Genomic DNA, 21830 nt, shown 5'->3' with positions numbered 1-21830 from the left:
CCTAGCTATGGCTGTATTTCTCTTACTTCTGAATAAGAATGTGGCTGGTGATTTCCCCTGAATTTGTAGGGGTATTATCTTCATTTGTAGCTGATTGAAACACTATACAACTTAATGCCATTGTGAAATCTGAGAGAATCAACATAGATTCTTTCTTAAGACTGAGCTGTGTACCAAAATGTGACGTGAAGTTACACCTTGAATTACATAGATAAGAATGTTCACTAGATGCTTACTAAGAATATCCCCAATGAAATGAAGACTCTAAGAAAATACAGTATGGGCTCACCTAGGGCAAGACAGTAATTGTCAAGTATATATTTAAGGGGACTGAATTAACATTGCTCAGACGGTGATAATAGAAGTTGTGTATTTTGACTGCTTTGCTACGAAACTTCAGTGTGCTTTCACTGTAAGGATGTATTTATGTGAGTGTAAGATGTTGACTAGAATGTTTCGGTAAAAAATAATTGTGGTTGGTACAAAGCTTTATTTATATTTCTTAGAAGCCAAAACTAACTGGAGTAAACTTTGTTTCTTCTATGTTGCTTGTTTTCCCTTTTTCACTGCTAGTGAGTTTCCTTTTATACTTCAACCTTATCATCAAACTGCGAGGGCGTTTAAGGACTGTTGAAGGCAGTGTCCAAATGAAGAGTGCTTATTCCACAATCCTAGTAAATTGGGAGTAATCCACTTATAATTATACTTGCAGTCTGCTAAACTGGAATATCCAGCTCAAAACCAAGCTCTTCTAGAACTTTGGGGTTTGATTTCAGATTTGTTAAGGCTTACTACCTCTGGGAGATTGTTAAAAATGAGACTGTCATTGCAGAATCAGCAGAGGGGATGACTTATTCAAAAAGCACATTGATGTAATACAAATTAGTATGGATTAAAAGCTCTGATGGGAGGGTGTAAGTAGACACTCTGTATACGGTGCTCCCTAGATTACCTCTTCCTCTGTTTGGGTTTCTTGGTGAGATGCCTTCACTACTTTTACCAGAAACAGGTCCATATGATGTCCAGAATTTTCAAAATTGATTAAAGACTCTGAATATTGTCAGGTTCTGAGTATTCAACATGAAACATTGTTAAAGTTGCCTAATATTCAGAAAGTGCTCAACACCTCTTTTATGAAAATCTGTTTCCTTTGAGTCAGGCCCATAAAATTATTGGTCACCTCAGAACATATACATCAGTCTCCTTCCCCACTAGCAAAAAAACCCCAGCTGGACGAAACTGCTATTCTATAGCTTACCATGAACATCAGAGCTTGGCAGAATTTCACTACCTTCAGTTTTTTCCACCAGTGATGCATAACAGTGATTAAATAAGTTCTGTCCTCCTTTGGAATATGGCCACAGTTTAAATTGCTGAGAGGCAACTGAGTCAGATCAGGCTGAGTGCTACCTCCAAGCTCAGCCCCTTCTCCCAACCCAGTGTTCCCTCCCAGCCTCTGTGGTTTCCTCTTTGCAAAAAGCACCTCTCCATATTGCATTGGTTAGCTGCTTCTGAATTTGTATACAATATGATGTGAGGTAGCAGACTCCCTGGACCACAGGTTTTGTAATTTTACAACCTTAAAAGGTAAATTATTGATAGATTTCTGGTGCTCCAAAAATAAGTAAGTGGAATATTTACAGAGTAAGTTCTGGACATGATCTTTGCTTGAGTTTATTCTCCTGCCTGTTGCTCCCCCATGCTTCCCATGCCTCTAGACAGACTCAGTTTAATATCCATCCCAGATATACTGCCATCTCCAAGCTTCTGGCAGTCACTGTTATCTGTCACACTGATGTGCTACACAGGAAAATTGTTCTGCATTTTTTGGTGGAGAAATAAAAAGTTATTGGCATAGGTAGTTTGGAAGACAGAACAGCTTTCTTACCCAGTGAGATATTATTGTGTTTCAGAAGCATCTGAAGGGAGTCAAACTTAGTCCACACATATGTTCAATTTCACATGGTGTGTTGAGGCCAAAATTTGGGGCCAGCTGCTCCTAAGTCTTTGGCATGTGCTTTGCTTTAACCACATTGAGCATTGCCTGTGTGTATGTGCTTGCACGGTTGTGGCCTCAGCTTCAGAGCCATATATGTGTTTCTTAGCCTTAAAAAAAGAGAAGAAAATACGTCATTTGGAGTTAAGTCTAGAAAAGTGGTTTGCTGTCTTTTGGCTTATTAAAATGCAGTAGTACCAGAAAATATAATGTGACAACTACAGCCTGACTTTTGTATCTATATGGGATAGACTTTAATATTGTTTTAAAACTTAGACGATATAGGAAATGAAGCCTCAAAACTCATGTATTTTTGTTGCATGTAAACTGGTACTTTTTTGTCACACATGAGGACAGACATTAAAAACAACTTTATAAAGTATTTATGAGGTTTTGATTTACCACAATTATTTTCTCTGGCTTTTAGAGTCTCTGAATAGTATCTTAATGCTAGATCATATTTTCTGACAACAGAACACCAGATACACTGTAATGATTTGGCATTCAGCCTTTTGGAATGAAGGCCAAAACTGGCTAAATAAATCTTTTCCAATAGCAAGGAGCAATGATTGCATTGTAAACTCTGGATAAATCTGTGATATTACAGAAAGCAACTGTTTTGCAATAAAATGACTTGAAAAAAAAAAATCTATGGAAAAAATTTCCCGCACTGGAAAGACGCCAACATGGCATTATGCTACCAGAGTCTTCTATACTGGTGCAACTGAACATTTAATAATGTGACAGAAAGTTTTTTTCTTGATTATTACACTGAAGGTTGGGTGAGAATCCCAGAAGGGAGTAGTATTTAATAGAAATGTTAACTTTATTAATAACGTATAAAACGCATTGGGATTCCTAGTAGTCAATTCTACACATGGTTAAGAAAAGGCAGGTGGTCTGAGAAATAGCTTGGGCTCACGCTATGCAAGATTTCTGTCACGAGAGGCAAAGCTCTGAGCTGCTTTGTATTCAGCTGGGGACAGTGGAGTAAAATATTCATCAATCTGCATTTATTGTTAGTGGTGTATGACTGTAGGTCTTAGAAGCAATGCAGGAGATCAGGGCTGTTGTGCTAAACACTCTGCAAGTGTGTAGATAGACATCGTCCTCATCCAGAAGAGCTTATAATTAAAAATACAGATGCCTCAGAGCTGATGGAAAGGGAAGCAGACGTTTAAGAGAAGCAACTTGTGGAAGCCACAAAACTTCCAGTGGCAGCAGTGGGAGGAGGAGCGGTCCCAGGGGCTGAGCTGCACAGTGTGAGCTGTGACTTTCAGTCCACAGGAGGGTGGGTTTGTTTGTTTTCACTTCAAACTTTTTGTGCCTGGAAAGACCGTATGGAAACACAGAGCTGCACGCTGACATGACCGTGCAATGGTACAGGTCCCTCCAGCAGCTTTGTGTATGTGTTGGACAGGAGAAACAAGAGGGCCCCATGGTGCTCCTCAGGTCAGGGCCCGGGAGCGGAGGGGCGGGTGCCCTCTGTGACCCCCTGCTGTATCTCTTCTTGAGAAACTACCCCACTTTTGCTTTAAAAAGGGCCAGAACCAGCTGAACAAATGCATGGCTATTTGGTGTAGCGTTTCCATGCAGCTCAGGTTAATAGTTCAGTTACAGTGCAAAGGCTGAACCCGTGTCCTCCAGATAGTGTAGCCTCTACCTCAAAAGAAATGTTAATGATAATAATAATGATGATAATGATAACATCATCATCATCATCATCATCATTATTATTATTATTATTATTATTATTATTATTATTATTATTATAGTTTAAAAAACGTCCAGGCAAAGATCAGATTGTCAGCCCAAATGGAGAGGGCAGGACAAATCAGGATGCAGAAGGCCATACTGAAGTGCAATGAAAGCTTTCAATGGCTCGTAAAGCCCTGCAAGGGCAGATTTTAATCCCTCAGGCTTTCTTATGACCCTCTGCATTACCATTTGGAGCTATTGCAGTAGCTGCAATTACAATCGGAATGAAAGGAGGCCTTGCCAGGGCTCCCAGCTCCCCTCCATCACCGCTGCCATGTCAGCAGAGGGCAGAGCTCGACACCGGCACTGGTCCCAGCCCCAGTCCTGGTCCTGGTCCGAGCCCTGTCCCGCCAGGCTCACCCCACTGGAAGGGGCAAGTCACCGTCCCTGCGAGCAGGCAGCAGTGGGGAGTCTTGCAGGCGGTGGCTAGGGAGGGCTGGACCATGTACAGGCAAGCAGGGAGAGGAGCCTTGGAGTATATCCAGAGCGAAAATCTCAGAGTCTTAGCAGCTGAAAGATGTCGAACGCTGGCTGGAGGCTGCTGAGCGTCTGACACCCCACCAGAGAGTGTGTCAGGACAAGACTGGCACTCTGGCGCTCCAGGGACTGCGCAGAAATCCTTACGATTACAGCTGTAACTTGGCCACTTCCTGAGTTATTGCCTTCAGTTTCAAACCTCACAACCCATCTGAAATGTAGCGGTCCCAGCATGATGCACTTAGCACATCTGATTGTTTAATTATTATCCTCCCTTCCACACATGTAGAATCACAGTTTCACCTGCTCATGTGGCACCCACATGTGCTGTCCTGAGCATCGGCGTGTGAGCGGCTTGGGATCGTTGCCAGTCTGGTATCTTCTCCTGCCTTCCTTCATGCTCTTCGTTTGCATGCTCCTCTGGGTACCGAAATATAAATGCATTAACAAAATAATTGTGCAATTCGTGTAATACTTAGTGGAATCTTTGTTAACTGCTTTGAAAGTAAAAAGTGCCTTCTAAATAAAAATAGTTGGGAAGAATCTGTGTGCAATAGCGAAACACTTGTCAGGAAAAATAAATACAGGTTTTGAATTTTATTTTTCTACAGGTTTCCCATCATTTAAAGCCCCATGGACTTTAATTAAGTGCTATCATGATGGCTATTCAATGAACGTCTCTCAAGTATTGCTCAACAAACACAACAGCATAGGTGTTCTCTCAGAACTATGTCAGAAAATAAAATAGATTTCGATTCTGAAAAAGACTTACTCCAAGTGTTTTCACTGTCATTGTGTAAAGAATACACCTCACTTCCTCATACTATAGCATATTTTTAAAGTTATTTGGTGTTTAACTGCATTTCCAGTGTAAAAAGGTTGATCTGAAAGAGGCTTCAAGAAAGAGGTGGAGGCAGGAAGATGTAGGCAGAAAAAAGGTTTAAGAAAAGCTGCCAAGAAATATATGTCCAGCAAATGAATGCAGGTAAGAAGAAAAGGAAAATCCCTAGAATCCTTAGTGGGAAACATACATAGACTTCCAGGAATCAGATACTTGCTGTGTGTATTAATTAGATCAATTTGCTCCTGGTCCAAACCAAAGCACACTGAACAATACAGAGAGAGGAATCAGTGATATGTTTTTGGTTCCCATTATGGTCCATTTATATTGTTTGGGGACTTTGTGATGTGTTTTTGTCGCAGAGGCTGGTTTCCTCCACCAGTCCTGTCCTCTGGCAGGCTGGCAGCATGGTGAAGCATGGATAGCAGCATTGCATATATTCTTCTAGCAAAGGTAGGATTCGGGCTCTGTGTTTGATGCTGAGGCTCTGGGTCCATGCTATAATTCAGACATTGAATGTAAGGGGGCCAGAGGGCACATAAGCTTCTTTCCCAGCAACTGTTAACAGAGTTTGCAATGTGTGCTTAAGATGCCACCTGACGAGAGGCAGAGTGATTTAATAAAGTAAGAGCTGTCTTGGGACTTTGCATCCTTTCCTGTCTCTGCCGTTGCACTCCTGCTGAATGACCTTTTCAGCCTAATACCTCAGTTTCTTTAGCTGTAAAATGGATGCAGTAAGCATTGCAGAAGCCATCAGTAAATTTTTTTTCTTTCTAGAGAGAAAATGTGATGTATAATATCTGGGCATTCTTTATTTTCATCTGGGATGTTTTAGAAGAGACAGCAGGTTTCGTGTGGTCCCATTGTCCCCCTCCCTCATCCTTGCAATACTGTAAGGATGGTGTTAGTGTGTTTTTCACAATTTCTGCTTGGTTGTTTCAATCAGTTCAGAATAAATGAGTATCCATGTGCTTTTGGTCCAGTTTTCAATGCTTCTTCCTTAACATTCTCTCAAAGAAGTTGAAGATATATACGAAGTGAAGTGAAGTCCCTGTCAGGGAAGCGGAAGCTGGCAGTAGGGCAGCAATTTGTCATAGAGCACCAAAATTAGAGGTAGGGAGTAGGTGAAAAATCTTAAGAGTCACTGTTTGGGAGATTTTTAGATGTGCAGAAGAAGGAGGTGCTTAGAAAGCATTCCAAAACTTAAGTGTGGAACATTACACAGAGGCTTATTTAAGAAAAATAGATCTTAAACTTAGTAGATTGCTCTCTATATGCTTCTCAATAGTGTATTCAACATTTTCAAGTGATAGCATGCCAAGAACATCATAAATATCCAGCCACTGTCTAATTGTGCTGACTAGTTATTTCTAGTCTGATAATAAGCAGTGAATTGGTTAACAGTCTTGATACTTAAGTGTGCATGTTTATGCTTCAAGGCTGACACTCCGGTAAGATGAATGGGGGAAGTTAGCTTCGCTTGATGCTATTGTTTTAGCTGGTAAGGATGAGGACTCCACAAGATGAAAGTATGTTGGTTTACATTGTCAAGGCTATCTTCACAACCAGAAGCTAGAAACTTCCTTTATTATGAGAAAACAAACACATAAATTCTGGGAAATAGAATAAAACCCTCCATTAATCTGCATGAAAGTCTTAAATCATTCAGATTCATAGATTCGTTACCTATGGTAATTTTTTTCTTCTGCATTTGGAAGAAGAGTTTGTCATGGTCAGACAGCATTGTTGCTTGCATCCATTGATGGGCTAAGAAATTATAGTAATAAAAACAGATACAGCAGGCCTCTATTTTCTGATATAGCTTTTTGGAAATAGTGAAGAAGCAGAAAGAAATGCTAATAGAATATGACCCTGTTCTATTGAAATCTGTTGAGAAAAATAAATGAGGTTCTGTTCTTGGCTCCCTTTGTCTTGTTTAACAATATAGGATAATCATTTGATCTAACTTTACACCAGCTTCCCAACTGTGAAACAAGAATGAATGAGTTATGCATGCTTTCTAAAAATGTTGAGAAACACAGATGAAAAATTATTACGTAATCCCTAAGCAGCAAATTGTGTGACCTTTATTCATATTGAAATAATGAGGACTATTTACAGAGTAACCTACCGTTCACCGTGTGTAAAGATGACAGAATCCAGGCTGATTTTGTCTTGGCTCAAAGAATGCTTCTGAACTGCTGTTTTCATTAGGTTTTACAGTTCCATTTTCATAAGATTAAAGGGACCTGAAGATGCATAAAATTGCAGGTTAGCGAATGATGTTTGGAGGTTTGAAAGTTTGATGTTTGAATGTTTGAAGGTATCCACGCTCTAACTTAGTCATTGAATATATCTCTGAATACCAGTATCTCATCTGTAATATTACTGCTGGGATTTTCAGAAAAATAGCATGTAATGTCAACTCTGTACTTAAACTGTAACCAACAAACCCTGGGGAGCTATCAAGTTATCAGTCTTTAGTACTGAAAACATAACACCGGTTTAAGTTTAGCTACTAAAAATGGGTCAAGTTACAGTGGGGTTATGTTTTAGTGAACTAAAATTAATAAGGTATTTTCAGCCAAACAGGCAAATTCATAAATGTAGATGTTTGTAACCAAGTTCATGATTATATAAGCTCATTTTTATTTAACCCTGTGAAAATTTGTTATGTGTACACAAACACATGCAAAACCGCCTATGAACACTGAAGTTCTCAGTTCTTTGTTGCACGGAACCTCAAGCTGGAATGGAAATGTTAGCACTTCAGCATTCAGAATCTGGATGCAATGCTAAGGTCTAAGGTGTTTGGGTTTGGAGTTTGAACTTTGTGTACTTTAGAGGTAGATGTTGTATACTCTAATCTGAGTTGATATACATGGTAATTGCCACAAAATGAGACAAAATCTTTCCTTTCAAAACTGAAATGCTTGTGTATCTGATGTCTCCATAAACATTCTCTCTTTCTAAAGGAAAAAAAATAGAGAATCATAATGTAATAGTTAAATCCAAGCAAGTCACTTCTGAAGTAGCAGTAGAGGAAGTGTCTTTGGTGGCCTGGGTAAAAGAGTTAGTCTTTGTCCTATGTACACTTTAATTAATTGTGTGAAGACAAATTTGCTTGTGAGATCAGCTGTGAAACTGAGAATCTGAAGGCTCGTGGCAGCCAATATTTTACATTTACATTCACCATTTCTCTGTGATTCTGTAAAGATCATGTCTCTATTTTCTCTCCAATTCCACTGGTGAATCTCCAAAAGACAGTATGGGTTTGGCCCCAGGTGATTAGGTCTTTTTTTTTCATAGCACATACATTATTTCTGGGCCATTAATTCTGAGAGAATCTAATCCCAGTTCACTGTTGATTTTGAAAGAAATAAATTATGCTCTTCAGCCTATTTAGCAAGGTTGTCACATGTCTATCTATATGGAGTCTTTAACACATGCTTTGGTTAAATTAAAGATCCAGACAGCAAACTCGTAAGCTTGCTTTTTGTGACACTGAAAAGTCAAAGAATCCACAGATGCCTTAAATGAATTACAGTGCTTACTAATACAACCTTTAAAAAGCCTGCAGAATCTATTAATCCAGTTTTTCATAACATTCTGAGATCTTCAGACAGAAGGAAAAGAAATTAAAAAAGTACTTGATACTGTTGGCTTTGCATATGTGTGTGCAACGTTTAATTTTGAAATTAAGAAGTTCAGAACTTCTAAAGTGGAACAGAGACAAAACTGTCCTTTTCAAATTGTACTTTCCAAAATACAAATAACAAAAGAACGCTAGATATAGTTTTACGATGTTTCTGCACTTAGTCTTATGATGGATACAGATCCATTTAGTGGTTTTGGTATTTAATCAGAGATACTTACACACTTTTCTCAGCATACTTTTCTGGTCATCACATAATTTTGTGCTTATGTGCATAATATCTATCTGTATTAGAAAACTCTTATTTCCGTTTTCCTGATGGGAAATTGAGGCACAGAGACTAAGGGACTTTTTCCATATCCCAGAGGACAAGAGTCAGAGAGGGCTAAATAATCTTGCATTTGGGGTTAACTTCTACATTACTATATGTCTTTCCTTAGGGCAATTCAGTGCAAGCAATGAATTAAACCGCTAAAGGTTGGTTTGGAAAACAAAAAAAGACATTATTAATTTAATTTGGTGAGTAAAAATACCCAACAACCCATAATATTTCTACAGTTGGCCTTATTTTGATGTGTATTTTGGGGAAGGGAAGAGCAAGATTGTTATTTTTTTCCCATCAGAAATATCTATGTAGTTTGCCAATATCTGCCTTGGCAACACTTTACTAGTAATGTATATATTTTGCCTGATTTCCCAAGGCTAAGAAAAACTGTGAGCAAAATTATGTGGCAGGAAACATTTAAACAAGAAAATATGAAATATAATTCAGATGATTAGATAAATTCAGTGTCAAAAGACACACTACTTCGCAATACTTAAAAGACATCTTCAGTCTAAAAATGTACTATTGATTGAGAACAAAATGAAGGCAGAAATAAAAATTCACAAAACTCAAGAGAAATAACAGTGAGTTTAAAACTGACTCTAGGGAAATATGGGCAATTGACACAGGAAGCTGAAAGTATCTTTGAAAAACTCTGTGGAGGATGGAGGAAAATAAGAAACAATACTTTAAGTATATGAAGAAAAAGTGAGATCTTAGTAATGGTTTAAATCCAGTACTCAGCAAGAACAGTAAAAACATGGATTGTGATGTACAAAAGGCAGATGTGCTCATACGCATCTGTTTTTCTAGAAAAAGACAGGAAGATCTATTTCTACCTTGAAGCTAATGAAAAGTATTTTCTATCCCAGCAGTAGCTAGAAACAATGCTGAACAAATATTATTACATTATTTTTTTTCAAATTGTCAGGATCAGATAATAGCTTTGATGCAAGGTAAGGTCGTTTATTTCAGTGTACTAATAAATATTTACTTACACTATGCTGGGGAAATTGCAGAAGATTTAATTAATTCAATTAAAAATCTGTTAAAAATCATACAAAATACTGACTAAAATTGAGTTAGTAAAGAAATAAGGATACATGTAGAATAGTCATGCAGGGAAAAGTATTTCTAGTGTGATCCTGTGAGGATCTGTTCTTTCTCCAATGCCGTTCAATATCTTTAGAAAAGTCTGGAAAATGTGAGATTATCAATAGTAAAATTTACAGGTGATAAAATCATTTGACGAACAATTAATGGTGATGAAAGGGGAATGAGCTAATCTGGAGGGCTCATTACAATAGATTCATTAAAACAACATATTCTTCCATGGCCAAACCTGAGGCCAAAGACAAAGAATTTACATAACATTTATTATTGGGGAACTGAATCGTCTAGACCATGTACTCTAGAAAAGACTTAAATAATAATTTGAAAGTGAGGTACCAGAATGATGCTATGATTAAAATGTCGGATGCAATCCTTTCATGTCTAAGCAAGAGAATACGGATGGAGAGGGTGATACTCCCTCTGTGTATGTCTTTAGTGAGAGCATTCCTGGAGTACTCTGTCCAGTTCTAGCATTTACACTTTGAGAAGGACATTGACAAACTGAAATGGTCTCAGAAGAAAACTGCAAGAAAGGTATGAGGTCTGGGAAATGTGCCCTATACTTAGACACTAAAGAAGCTCGATTTACTGAAGGTCAGAGGGAGACTTTATTACAGTCTGTAAGACCTTTCATGATAAAAAGTGTTGCTCTTGACCAGTTCTCTTTAGTTAACTAAAAGTCTTTTAAATTAATTGTTAAATTTTAATTATTGTTGTTACTTGATCACTACCCAATTAATAATAAAGCTGGAACTACTGGAAATTTAATTTTGACAATTCTGAGCTGGAAACAGAGCACAAATATCAAGTGATAGTAATTAATGTTTGGAACAAATTCCAACGTAGCAATGTGCTGGATTTTCCATCTGTTGTAGTTCTTAAATTGAGCTGTAACATATCTTTCAGAAAGACACCCAGTATAGAACAGATATTATAGCTGATGCAGAAATTGCTGGGTCCTGTTCTCTAATTTACATAGCAGGTCAAGTCAGAAGACCAAAAGGTATCTCCTGGCTATATATCCAGTCAGAAAAAAGTAACTAAGGTACCCTGTGGTAAAAAAGACAGCACATATGTACTCCAAATAACATTATCACAATAAAAAATACAGTGGAAAGGGAAAATGATGTTAAAAGACAGAAGAAAGGATGACTGGTTTTAATGCACAACTGGCAATTAAAAGACCATATTTATGATACTGAGCCTGCCTCTAACTTCCTTACTTTGTCCAACCCAAGTAATTTTTGCTAGGGACAGTTTTGTCTAATTTGCTTTTTAATTTCTCCTGATGAGTCCAAATTAAGTTTAAAGCATGCAAATCAAGCACAGTGACCACTGCAAAAAATACTGGATTTGATAAATGGTTGTTGTATGTGCCAGGGAGGCACAGAGAGTTTTTCTTTAGCTATTCTAAAAAGAGCTGGAGTGCAGATGGGTCTGACTGAAAAAAGTATACAAATATATCACATGTGTGTTTATGGTCTTCTGTCCTTCTTAAATCAGGTTCTCCACTGGCACTTCATTCTACTCCATTGTTAAATGGGTGTATTAATGGCTACAATATTTTGCAAGGAAGGATAAAGGTATTAAGATTTTGGGTATTTTTGTTTGGGGTTTTTTTTCCCTTAAGAGGACCCTTAAGAGACTTTTTTCCCTTAAGAGACCTTAAGTTAATGTCTGTGATGAGAAAGTGCTTTATAGTGGCAATGGCACGTGTATTCATTTAAGAAACATAAGTCCTCTAGTGTCATCTAGTAATCTTTGGGAATACCCATAGATTCAAATGTGCATTGTATTTTGTATTCTATACACATGGGCCAAAGCGCAACTCTGTTGGCTCAAGCCCATGTATAATGTTATCTAATGCACTATCTTCATTTCTACTCTAATAGACAGACTTCTCTTTAGTGACCAAAACCATATATGTTTTCATGCTCAGCTTCATTTTCAGAATATGCCCCTGTTTATATTTCAAGCCCTCTTATTAAAACACATATTTCCTTCTTGGGCTGGTTACCAAAACGACTACTTGAGAGTCTTAGTTACAGATACTTTATGACTTCAACAAAAAGACAGTGATAAAATTGAAAGCTTCTTCAGATAGGCAGCCACTTTACAATTCTTTGCCTGAAAGCTTTTATCATTTACATCACTTGGTCTTTCTCTGCTTCCTCTTATGCTTCTTCTGCCACTGTTTGGTATTTGTTAAACTTTCTCCTCTATTTAGAATATTTCTTGAGCTTGGAAAATTTCCAGGGAAAAATGGCTTTCTGTGGACTGTGATAAATTATTTTATTAACAGTGAAAATTTAGTAATTTCTGTTCTAAATACAGAGACTATGTGATTTTGTTTGTTTGCTTGCTTGTTTTTATATCCCAGTAAATTATTCTGCACAGGTTTTGCTCATTTCTGAACGGAGTTCGCCTCATTCAGAAAGTCTTTACGGATTTCATCTATATCATTAGAAAATGCTCTGAGGGTGGGAACATCTGGAAATAAACTCTATGACCCACTTTAGCATACTTTGCACTGTGAAAGCTTATATATTATTTCAGTGGCCCCTGGAGCTGCTGTTCTGGAGAGTTTTGTTCAGCCTGGACCTCAAAACGACTCATCTCTTCTATCCCTTGCTCCCCCATAATAAATTCATAACATTCAAGATGTGAAGGAGGCTTGTGGGCACGTTAATGTGTAGACCTCTTTTGGTTAAAGAATACTTTGCCTAGTATAGCCTGTATTCTTCCATTTCAAGGCTTCTGCCTCCCAGCACAGCTATGAAGAAATTGCTTCCTTGTCTCACCAGGAGAGTCATGATGGCGAGTACCTTGCTCGTTACTGCTATGTGCTGTATTAAAGGCATCTGTATTGAATCATTCATTTGTGCAGCAGTTCATGCGCAGCTTAGTGAATGGAGCAGTGAGCTAATGAATGAACATTCCTACTTAAAACAGACATATATATCTTTCAAGTTGTATTCCTTCATCTCGATGGCATACCTCAGCCTATTGGCTCAGTCCAAAGTAAATCCATAACATGTCATAGCTGGACAGACCTCTGATGAGATTCTTTTCAACAAGTTAGCATACTGTTAAGTCATTATTTTCAAGGTCTCTAATACAGAAGTCCCTTGTTGAACAACTTTGCTTTATTTGGCCCACTGTGTGAAGGCACGTTTGAGTGAGATTTTTAATTCCCAATTCATGAATATTATTCCAACAAAATGTAAATCTTTGTAAGCGTTGGACTACTACTGTGCATTCTAATAACATACGGAAGACAATACTGTGCCCATTCTTAATCACTTAATTAAAATAATTGCTGGAACAACTTTATATAGTAATATATAGGTCTTTTTTTCTTGTGGTTAGAGTAAGTCATAGGGAGGGATTTTTATTGACTTGTCAATGGTGGTGAGTCTTAAAGCTATAACTTTAGTAACAAGACACTATATTCATTCCCAGTTGGACAGAGTCTTGAAGAGGACAGAGTGGAGCAGTGGTGCAAGCTGCTGGCGGGGCTTGTCTGGGGATCTTCTGGCTCCACGCTGGAGAGGAAACCAAGGAGAGAATGTTGGTTGGCTCCTTGAGCCTCCTGGTTGGATCTAACTTGTGATATTTTTAAAACACCCAAGCAACTGCGGGTGTCTTTTGGAGGAAGTAATTGCTTTTAGCATTCTTTTTCTATTGCTTTCTGACCATCTCCATACTTTCTTAAGGTGTTGCCATTTGTAACAGGAATGTGAACTGTACAAGGGCCTAAACAAAATTAACAGTGACTCAGAAAATGAAAATTATCTGGAAAAACCACATTGCTCAGGAATACAGTATCATGGAGACTTGATTATTTCTTGTTGTGGAAGGGGCCAAGGTGTTTTATGATACCATACAGTTGTAGCTGAGGTTGGCCTGTAGCCCAATCAACTAGTCATTCCTTTCTGGTGTATTTCTGTATTGGACTTATGCTGAAATGCCCACAAGAGATTTGTGTAACTCTCTACAAATGCTTTTGCAGGTAGTGAGTGTTAATATAATTTAAAAAATCTGTTGTTTTCCCACCCCTCTCCTACTCTTCACCTTTCTTTGTGAAAAAGGTAAATCATTCAGAGGTTGCTTTCAGCAAATACCAGTTTGTTGAATTTACAGGAAGGGCTGCAGTTCCTCTATGCACATGATGCTTTCTAACACATCACAGGCATCTTAAATAAAAACCATAAAAAACACACATGAAAACAAACAAATTCCTTTCCTCCCTAAATATCCACACAGGAAAATGCTATGTAGCTAAGTATGCTAAATACAATTCTACCAGTAGTTTGTGTACCAAATTATGCTCATTGGATTGTGGATATATCCTTTTTGAAAATGAATGCATAAGACTCCTTCTTTCTTTTACCAGTACAAGCTGAAAAAACCAGACATATTTAGCCGTCAGCTGCCTAAGGAAATGTCACTTACCAATGTTTAGGATGATAGATTGCGTCCTTTAGATGTACCATTCTCTCTCCTTCCTCTCCAAGGAGATCCATTCTCAATTTTTTACTCTTAAAACCTAAAAGAATCATAACAAAAGCTTCTCACTTAATTCATCACTTCCACTTCCTCCATTTACATAGCATAAAATGTGGTGCTTGTGGCACTCTGCTCTTTGCCCACAATGTGAGCTTCAGAGCAGTTATGCTGGTCAAAAAAATGGAACTGTTTTTTTAAAAATTTTAAAAAATAAAATCATTTCTCAACTGCTCTTAGAAATACCTATATGAAAAGGAGTTTGTCCTTTATGTGTTCTGCATATAAAATTGCTTCTGAAGTGTTGTAACAAGTTTTGGATTATCAGCATTCAAAGATAAATGAGACCAGGAAAAATGAGAAGTCTAAATCAACAGCTTCCTGTAATCTGTAATTAAAAGGGCTGGAATATTCAAAATTATTCACAAACCTACATAAGTGGGCACTGAGAATCATGTTATGGCCAAGATCAAATGGACAGCTGTGAAGACAGCCCAAACCCAGCTTGACCAGCTCCGAGCCACAGTAATAAAGCCTGTGACTGAAGTTCATCCTGCAGAGCTGGTGCTCTCCAGTGCGCTGCACCACTGCGGGGTTCATTACACTGGGGTGCCGCACCAGCCCTGGGGTATTATTGGCTGTGTGCAGTGTCAGGGTGTTTGGAAGGTGAGCCTTACGAGGCCTTCAGTCTTACAGCACTGTTATATCCACTTCAGTGTCAGCTATACTTAGTGTGGACTAGACTCAGTATATATATATACTTTTTTGCTATAGTTTATGAGTACTCTCCATAACAGAAATATGTCTCTGAGACGTCTGAGTTGGGTCTGAGTGGCCCTGGGGGTGCAACATTATGGAAACCAGCTAACACTGCTTCTGGATTTGAAGTGGCCATACAAGTAATATATCAGTGCTCGCCTGCAATATTCCTGAGCTAATTACTCTTCTGGATCCAAACATGCCAGCCCTGGTCTGTCTGTGTCTATACAGACAATAATTGCCTGCAGATAGTGGTGTGCTGTTATGGACACTTTGGACATATATAAAGAGTCAGTCAGGAACCTTCCATTCATCATCTTGCACAGAGAAGAGGAAACCAAACCCACCTTAACTCTTTATTACTCTCTTTTCTTTTTTAACCTTGGTGTTACATCTTTAGTCAAGTTTCCTGCAGTCTGTGTTCTGTACTAAGTGCGGCAGCGTCAACCAGAGAGAGTAGGAAAACTCCTGACATTAGGCACTGCCCTGGGAGAAACGATACTGGATCCTACCAGAGATTCTGCAGGTCAGGGACACACGACACAACAGGACACATGAAAATGGACAGCAACAGATAGAAGTTAAAGTGAAGGAAAAAAACAACAAACCAACAAGCAAATATTTTATATTTCTGCAAATTACTCCATCTCCAGCAGTTTTTGGCTCAGGAACCCTTTCACCCAAAGTGTTGTCTCATGCTTAATAGTCACTGGCTATTACCATGAGTTTAGCTGGTGACCTTGGCAAACTAGTAGCACCCACGACTTCTGTTGTTCCATTTGTATGAAGAACTACCTTTCTCTGATCATTTTGGAGCTGGTACGTGCTATCTTCATTTAATTCCCACTAGTTCCTAAACTAGAAGAGAAAAAGTCATTCCTTTTTTACCCTTTTCACACCACTCATGAATCCATAGACGTCTATCCTACTGCTCCTTTGTTCTAGAACCTCCTTCTAATTTGAATATTAACCATTTAATTCTGTCTTGTTCCTTTAACAAATTAAGATATGAAGACCTCTTTTATCACACGGCTGTTTAGGTTTTTTAAGAGGTTTTAGTGAAAAACCTTGTCAAAAAACAAGTAAGTTTTATCTTTTTCCTTATATTTTTTAAGGAATTCCCTATGTCATTTAAGTTTATATATCTACCAGTTTTGCTATTTATTATAGCTTTAACTCATTTTCCTGCTACGAAATCAGTTATTGACCAGCACTTTCACAGATCTGTTATTTCTAGGTATTTGGTATCACATTAGCTGCCGCTTGTTCATCAGTACAAAGACATTTTTAAGAAGAGACATTGAAGAGGGCTAATACAGGTTTAACTCCTGTTGACGTGATGAAAATGGAATCGAACACACTTCTCACCTGGAATAAATGGCAGCCCTGATTCTGTGTAAAAGTAGTGAATCATACCCCTTGTTTCTTCAGCTTTTTTTTACATATCCATGAAAATAAACTCTTTTGCTTCAATGGAATGCTGTGTACGTTGCATCGCATTGGGCAAGAGAAAACTAAAAAAAATGCATTTTTATTTGACTAGAATAAATTATGTTTTCCACGTGTTTTTTTTCTGGTTTGTCTTTAAAAAAGTAAAATTGCTATTTGCACAGTGTAACTACTTTCCAGGAAACAGATTATAACATTTGATTCTGCTCTGAATATATACTAAGTTTTGACTTTTTTTTTTCTCCTTTAAACTCAATACGATGTCTCAGTTCATACATCTGTGAGATCAAAAATGCATAGTTCCAAAGCACTGGGTAGGAAACCTATCGAAAAAGCCCAGGTGTCTGAGGAACAGTTTGACAAGCGGAGAGACAAAAGGAACACAGGGAAAGGAAGAATGTCAGAGAAGTGTGAAGACAAAGGGTCTGGAGGCAAGGTTCGTGCTCAGTGTCATAGGGGGAATAGAAACTCCACCGGTGTCAGCTTTCTCTCTGTAATGCATCTCTGTCTCGATTCATGCTAAATAGATTGGCATGTACTGCTGACAGTCCATTACTTTACAACCCATGTGCTTTTTCATGTATTTAGATAATAGTACAGTTCAATCCCTTAGCTAGATTATCGATAGGACGTAATGACAATCCACATATTTATAGATTTGTTTTATTGAAGTGTAACAGTGGGAGAAGGGTTGTCTTTCTGGGGACTCTGGTGGCAGCAGTATTCCTCAAAAGGAGTGGAGAGAACTGGCCTCCTAACTGACCTTTCCTTCTGCTACCAAGAGCTGTCTGGAGTTTGAGTCCGCGGAGCCTGGGGAGTGGCTCAATCTTATATAAAGTTGGTATCTGCAGTAAGTCAGATGATTTCTGCTTGAAAGTATCTGCTCTTCCAACTGTAAGTTTGCATATTGTCATTTAGGCTACAAGTGTCTTAAGTTACATGAGGTGAATCTCAGTTCAGGATGCCTAATCTTTTCACCACTAATGCCTGCTGTATTACTTAGCCAGCCAAACAATATCTAGTTCTACTTCTGAGAACAGAAATATTTCAGGAAAAAATTAATAAATTCCCAAATGAGCTTTATTTACAGTTTGTCTAATTTCCGTAATATTGCTTTCACTAGTTTTAAGACAGAGGAAGCTGGCAAGCTTTGTATCCATCCCCCATAACCACAGTTATCGTGAGAGGACGACAGCAAAAGCTGGTCCATCCAACTTGTCATTTGCAACGTCTCAGTTCCAAGCACCATTTCACATCACACCCCCAACATATCAAGAGCAGCACATCAGGAATACCTGTGTATGAGGGCATTTGTAGATGGCAGGTACCACCTGAGGCTTGTTTGAGCTGAGCATCGTGTGTTTTGTGGTATGAAGGAGATAGTACTAATAGCTTGTGCATGTGTACGTTTTCCACCAGAAAGGGCGTTTTGCCAATCTCTAGGCCTTGCTTAATACATTAGCTTTCTGTCCTACGCCACTTTTTCTGCCATGTAAATTCCTTGTACTTCTCCAGAACGACCTCCCCATCCACAGCCCGTCGCGTGGGCAGGGACGCAGGTGGCAGCTGCCTGTCAAGACTTTGCCTGTTGAACTCGAGGGTCTCCACCCTTTCCACGGAGCCCTGCAAGAGCAGAGCTCCCGCAGGGCTGAGAACTGGGCTAACCGGGGTGATAGGACCTAGTCATATCAGCATAAATGTCCTTGATTTTTCAATAGATTTCTTTCAAACAAATATAAATCCTGGTATACGAAGCCTGGCTACAGTTTCAGCGGCTTCTTTTGCTTTAACTAATCAATGAGGGCTGTGCTAAAATAAATTTGGTTTTAGCAAAACTCAGTCTATCCAAGAAACGGTTTTCTGTTTGTTTGTTTTTAGATCAGCTTAATTAAATGAATTGGCATTTACACTTGGTACAGAAAAGCTATAGCTTTTATGTTTTATGAAAATATAGGTCTTAAGGTTATGAAAATAATATTAAAAATATGATTTATGATCAAAGTTTTATGAATGTGTCTATATCCAGCTGTTGAAAAATGCTGAAAACTTTTCCAGCCAAGGCTTTATGGATACCTTCATTCCATGGCTGCTTTTTTTGTCCATACATTTTTCCAAGATGCAGTATAATTCCACATTTTAGCCAAAGACTCCAGTCTCATGCTATATAGACTGTCAGTTGATTCTTTGTCTTCCTGCTTTTCTGCAGCATGCCAACACTACTTCGTGCTCTCCAGCTTTCTTTTGGAGAGCAATTTAATTGTATTTGAATGCCTGGTCCCTGGACTGTTCTGTGGAGCCAGGTAGCTGATGATCAGGAAGCCAGCCTTTGGAGTCCAAGATTGCAGCTGGAAGCTGCTGGAACAGACTAACCAAATAGGAGCTGTTGAAAAATAGAGCAGCAGCAGCAGAGGCTGATAAAGATGAGCTGTAAAAGACTGTCTTCAAATTCTCCTTCCTGTGGAGGGCACTCCTGTAAGTGCCAACCCTGGCTATCTGGAAAATCTCATGAGACCCCAGATCTACAGGGATTATTATATCTTTTTTATTAAAAATAAAAATATAGGGGCTTGTGGGGTCTGAGTGCTTCCACGTACGTGGAGTCTTTGCAGTTTTCCTTCTGCTCCCACTGAAATCAGCTGGAAATCACAGTTGGTCTGGGTGGAAACAGAATCTACACAAAGTTCAACTGGCTTTTCAGCTGAAAGCTCACAAGGATTTTATCACTGGTCAAAGATTCCTTCCTGTCTTATGTAGAACTTTCTATTAACCGTATAAGCTATATTTTTCCTCACTAGCAAATGCTCACAGATATATTAGAACTTCCATACCTAATCAGACCAGTGGTCTATCTAGGCTAATATCCTAGGCTCCAGATGCCTCAGAGGAAGGTGCAAGAAAATTCATAATATCATCTCCCAGGAAAATATCTTCCTCATCTTTGGCAGTTTTTGGCTAGCTATTGCCCTGAGCATGAGTGTTTATATTCCTTATACACTTTTATCCTATCTTAGTATCATCTATCATGTATATTCTATTGTTTGAACTATTCTCTACAGGTTTCGGCATAAAGGTCACAATAGGACAGAGGTCATAAGTCACAGTAGATCAAAAGCCATAGCGTGTCAAATGTTGTAATATAATTCATGGTCATGTATACAGCACATATATAAAGTGATAGCTCATGCTAAGGCATTGCCTCACATTGCTCTTACAGCTACAGCTCCCCTAAGAGCGTTATAATATGCTATTGACTTTCTTGTGGATTCATCGTGCTGTGAATTATTTCTGGCCAGTGGAATGCATGGAGTTACCTTTTGGGTATTACTTAAGCAGGCGTCTTGTGATTTTGCCAGAGATCTTTTTTGCAGGAGTCAAGGTGTGTATTGTTTCCCTAGATTATTTTTTTTTTAAAGGAAAAAAAAAAAAAAAGAAAGGGAAAGAAACTGAAGATTTACACTTTGGCTTGAAGATATATTGGGTATATGAAAACAGCTCTTTTTTTTTCTGTCCCATAAAAGAACTGATCCCATGGTCTCAGCAGGGATATGTATGTGAAGCCATATTCAATAAACCTTAGGTGCCACAATTTTTCTCTATTTCCTCTTAGACCAAAGAATAGACAACTGCCACATATCTTTTTGTCCCCAACATTCAATCTTTTTAATTTCCTACATGCAGTTACTCACTTTTTTCCCCCCTCCCTCTTTGTTCTGTTCCTCTTGGAACAAAAAAGAGATAAGGAATAAAACAAAAAGCACTGTAAATGATCCTCTTCCTAAGGACGCTTTACTCCTCCTAACTGTTTGACTTTTCACCCCTTGGGTGCTTAGTGGAAAAGCCATTACTTGCTTGCTGAGGAAAAAGCATTTAATGAATCACAAAATCATTCAATTATTCTTAAAAACACTTCACATCACACATCTTTTTCCAAGTAAAGTGTGCATTTTTCACATTTAAATGGTGCATAACTGCCTCATACAATGTGTCCCTAGAGTTAGAGACATTTTAACAGAAGGGTTCCAGGAGTATACAGAGCATTTTGATATATATTAGCATTAAAGACCTTGCATTAGAGATGCAGAATTTCCTCTTCTCTCTTCACTGTCTTTCAACAATATTTATGCAAAGTTGCTTTTCTGCTGTTGTGAAACGTCTAGCTTTGTACTGAGCTGAGACCTGCACGCTTTGCTTCCTTCGGCATGCTGCAGTACCACACGATAAAAGTGAAGTATATAGTAAAGCTATTAGCTAATACGAGGCAGCAAAGGGTTTAGAACGTTTTGGAAATAAAACGAAAATTTATTTAGGAAGGGGAGTAAGAGACTTCCTCAGAAAAAGACATTATTTTCAATCGTTATTGAGCCTGATGCTGATCTCTCATCACTTTTTCTCTGCTTTTATAAGAGAAGTGCTTTCTGCAGACTGCAGTAGCTGCCATTTCCTACACAACTTTTTTTGTTTTTTTTTTCCCTCTGAGGTTTTTTTCTTAATGGACTTATGCTGTAAAATGTTATTTTCTGTATTTTATGAAAACGTATGTGCTTTACCCAGCAGAATCAGGTGGCCGACTTGGTTTGTAAAACCAACTTGAAGGCTACGCTTTTGCCAGGGCAAATGGGAATCGGTCTATTTATTTGAATGCCAGTATATGAACTGTACCAGCTAAGGAGCTGGCCTTGAATTTGTAAACTTTCCTGCACTTTTATATCCCTGTAATTTAAACAACTAATTTTTTCCATGGCAATGATTTTTTAAAAAAAAAATTTAATAGGAAAGAGTGGTATTTATACAACAGCTTTAGGCTAACTTAGATATCTAACTTAGGCACAGTTTTGAGAACTAAACCTAGGTGTTTGTAGTTCCCTGCGTAGCTGGCAGAGGGACAGAGGTGCCGGGGGGCTGGGGAGGAGGGGGCAGCTGCAATTCAAAGCACCTAAATCAGATGCCTGAA

The 21830-nt window shown here is 38.4% G+C and overlaps 1 long non-coding RNA gene across 1 annotated transcript in view; it reads right to left on the bottom strand.

The window, feature by feature from the left end:
* Positions 1 to 3843: 3843 nt before the first annotated feature.
* LOC134510599 (uncharacterized) overlaps positions 3844 to 21830 on the bottom strand; it is a 29923-nt gene continuing 11936 nt past the window's right edge. The window contains exons 2-4 of the long non-coding RNA XR_010069668.1: positions 14621 to 14714; positions 7204 to 7321; positions 3844 to 4651 (exon numbers count right to left, since the gene is read on the bottom strand). This is a non-coding gene — a long non-coding RNA (uncharacterized LOC134510599). The remainder of the gene's footprint in view (positions 4652 to 7203; positions 7322 to 14620; positions 14715 to 21830) is intronic.

This window comes from Chroicocephalus ridibundus, chromosome 2 (genome assembly GCF_963924245.1).
Source record: "Chroicocephalus ridibundus chromosome 2, bChrRid1.1, whole genome shotgun sequence".
NCBI classification, from domain to species: Eukaryota; Metazoa; Chordata; class Aves; order Charadriiformes; family Laridae; genus Chroicocephalus; species Chroicocephalus ridibundus.
Note: the sequence above shows the minus strand (reverse complement) of the source record. Positions and strands in the feature narration are given on the sequence as shown.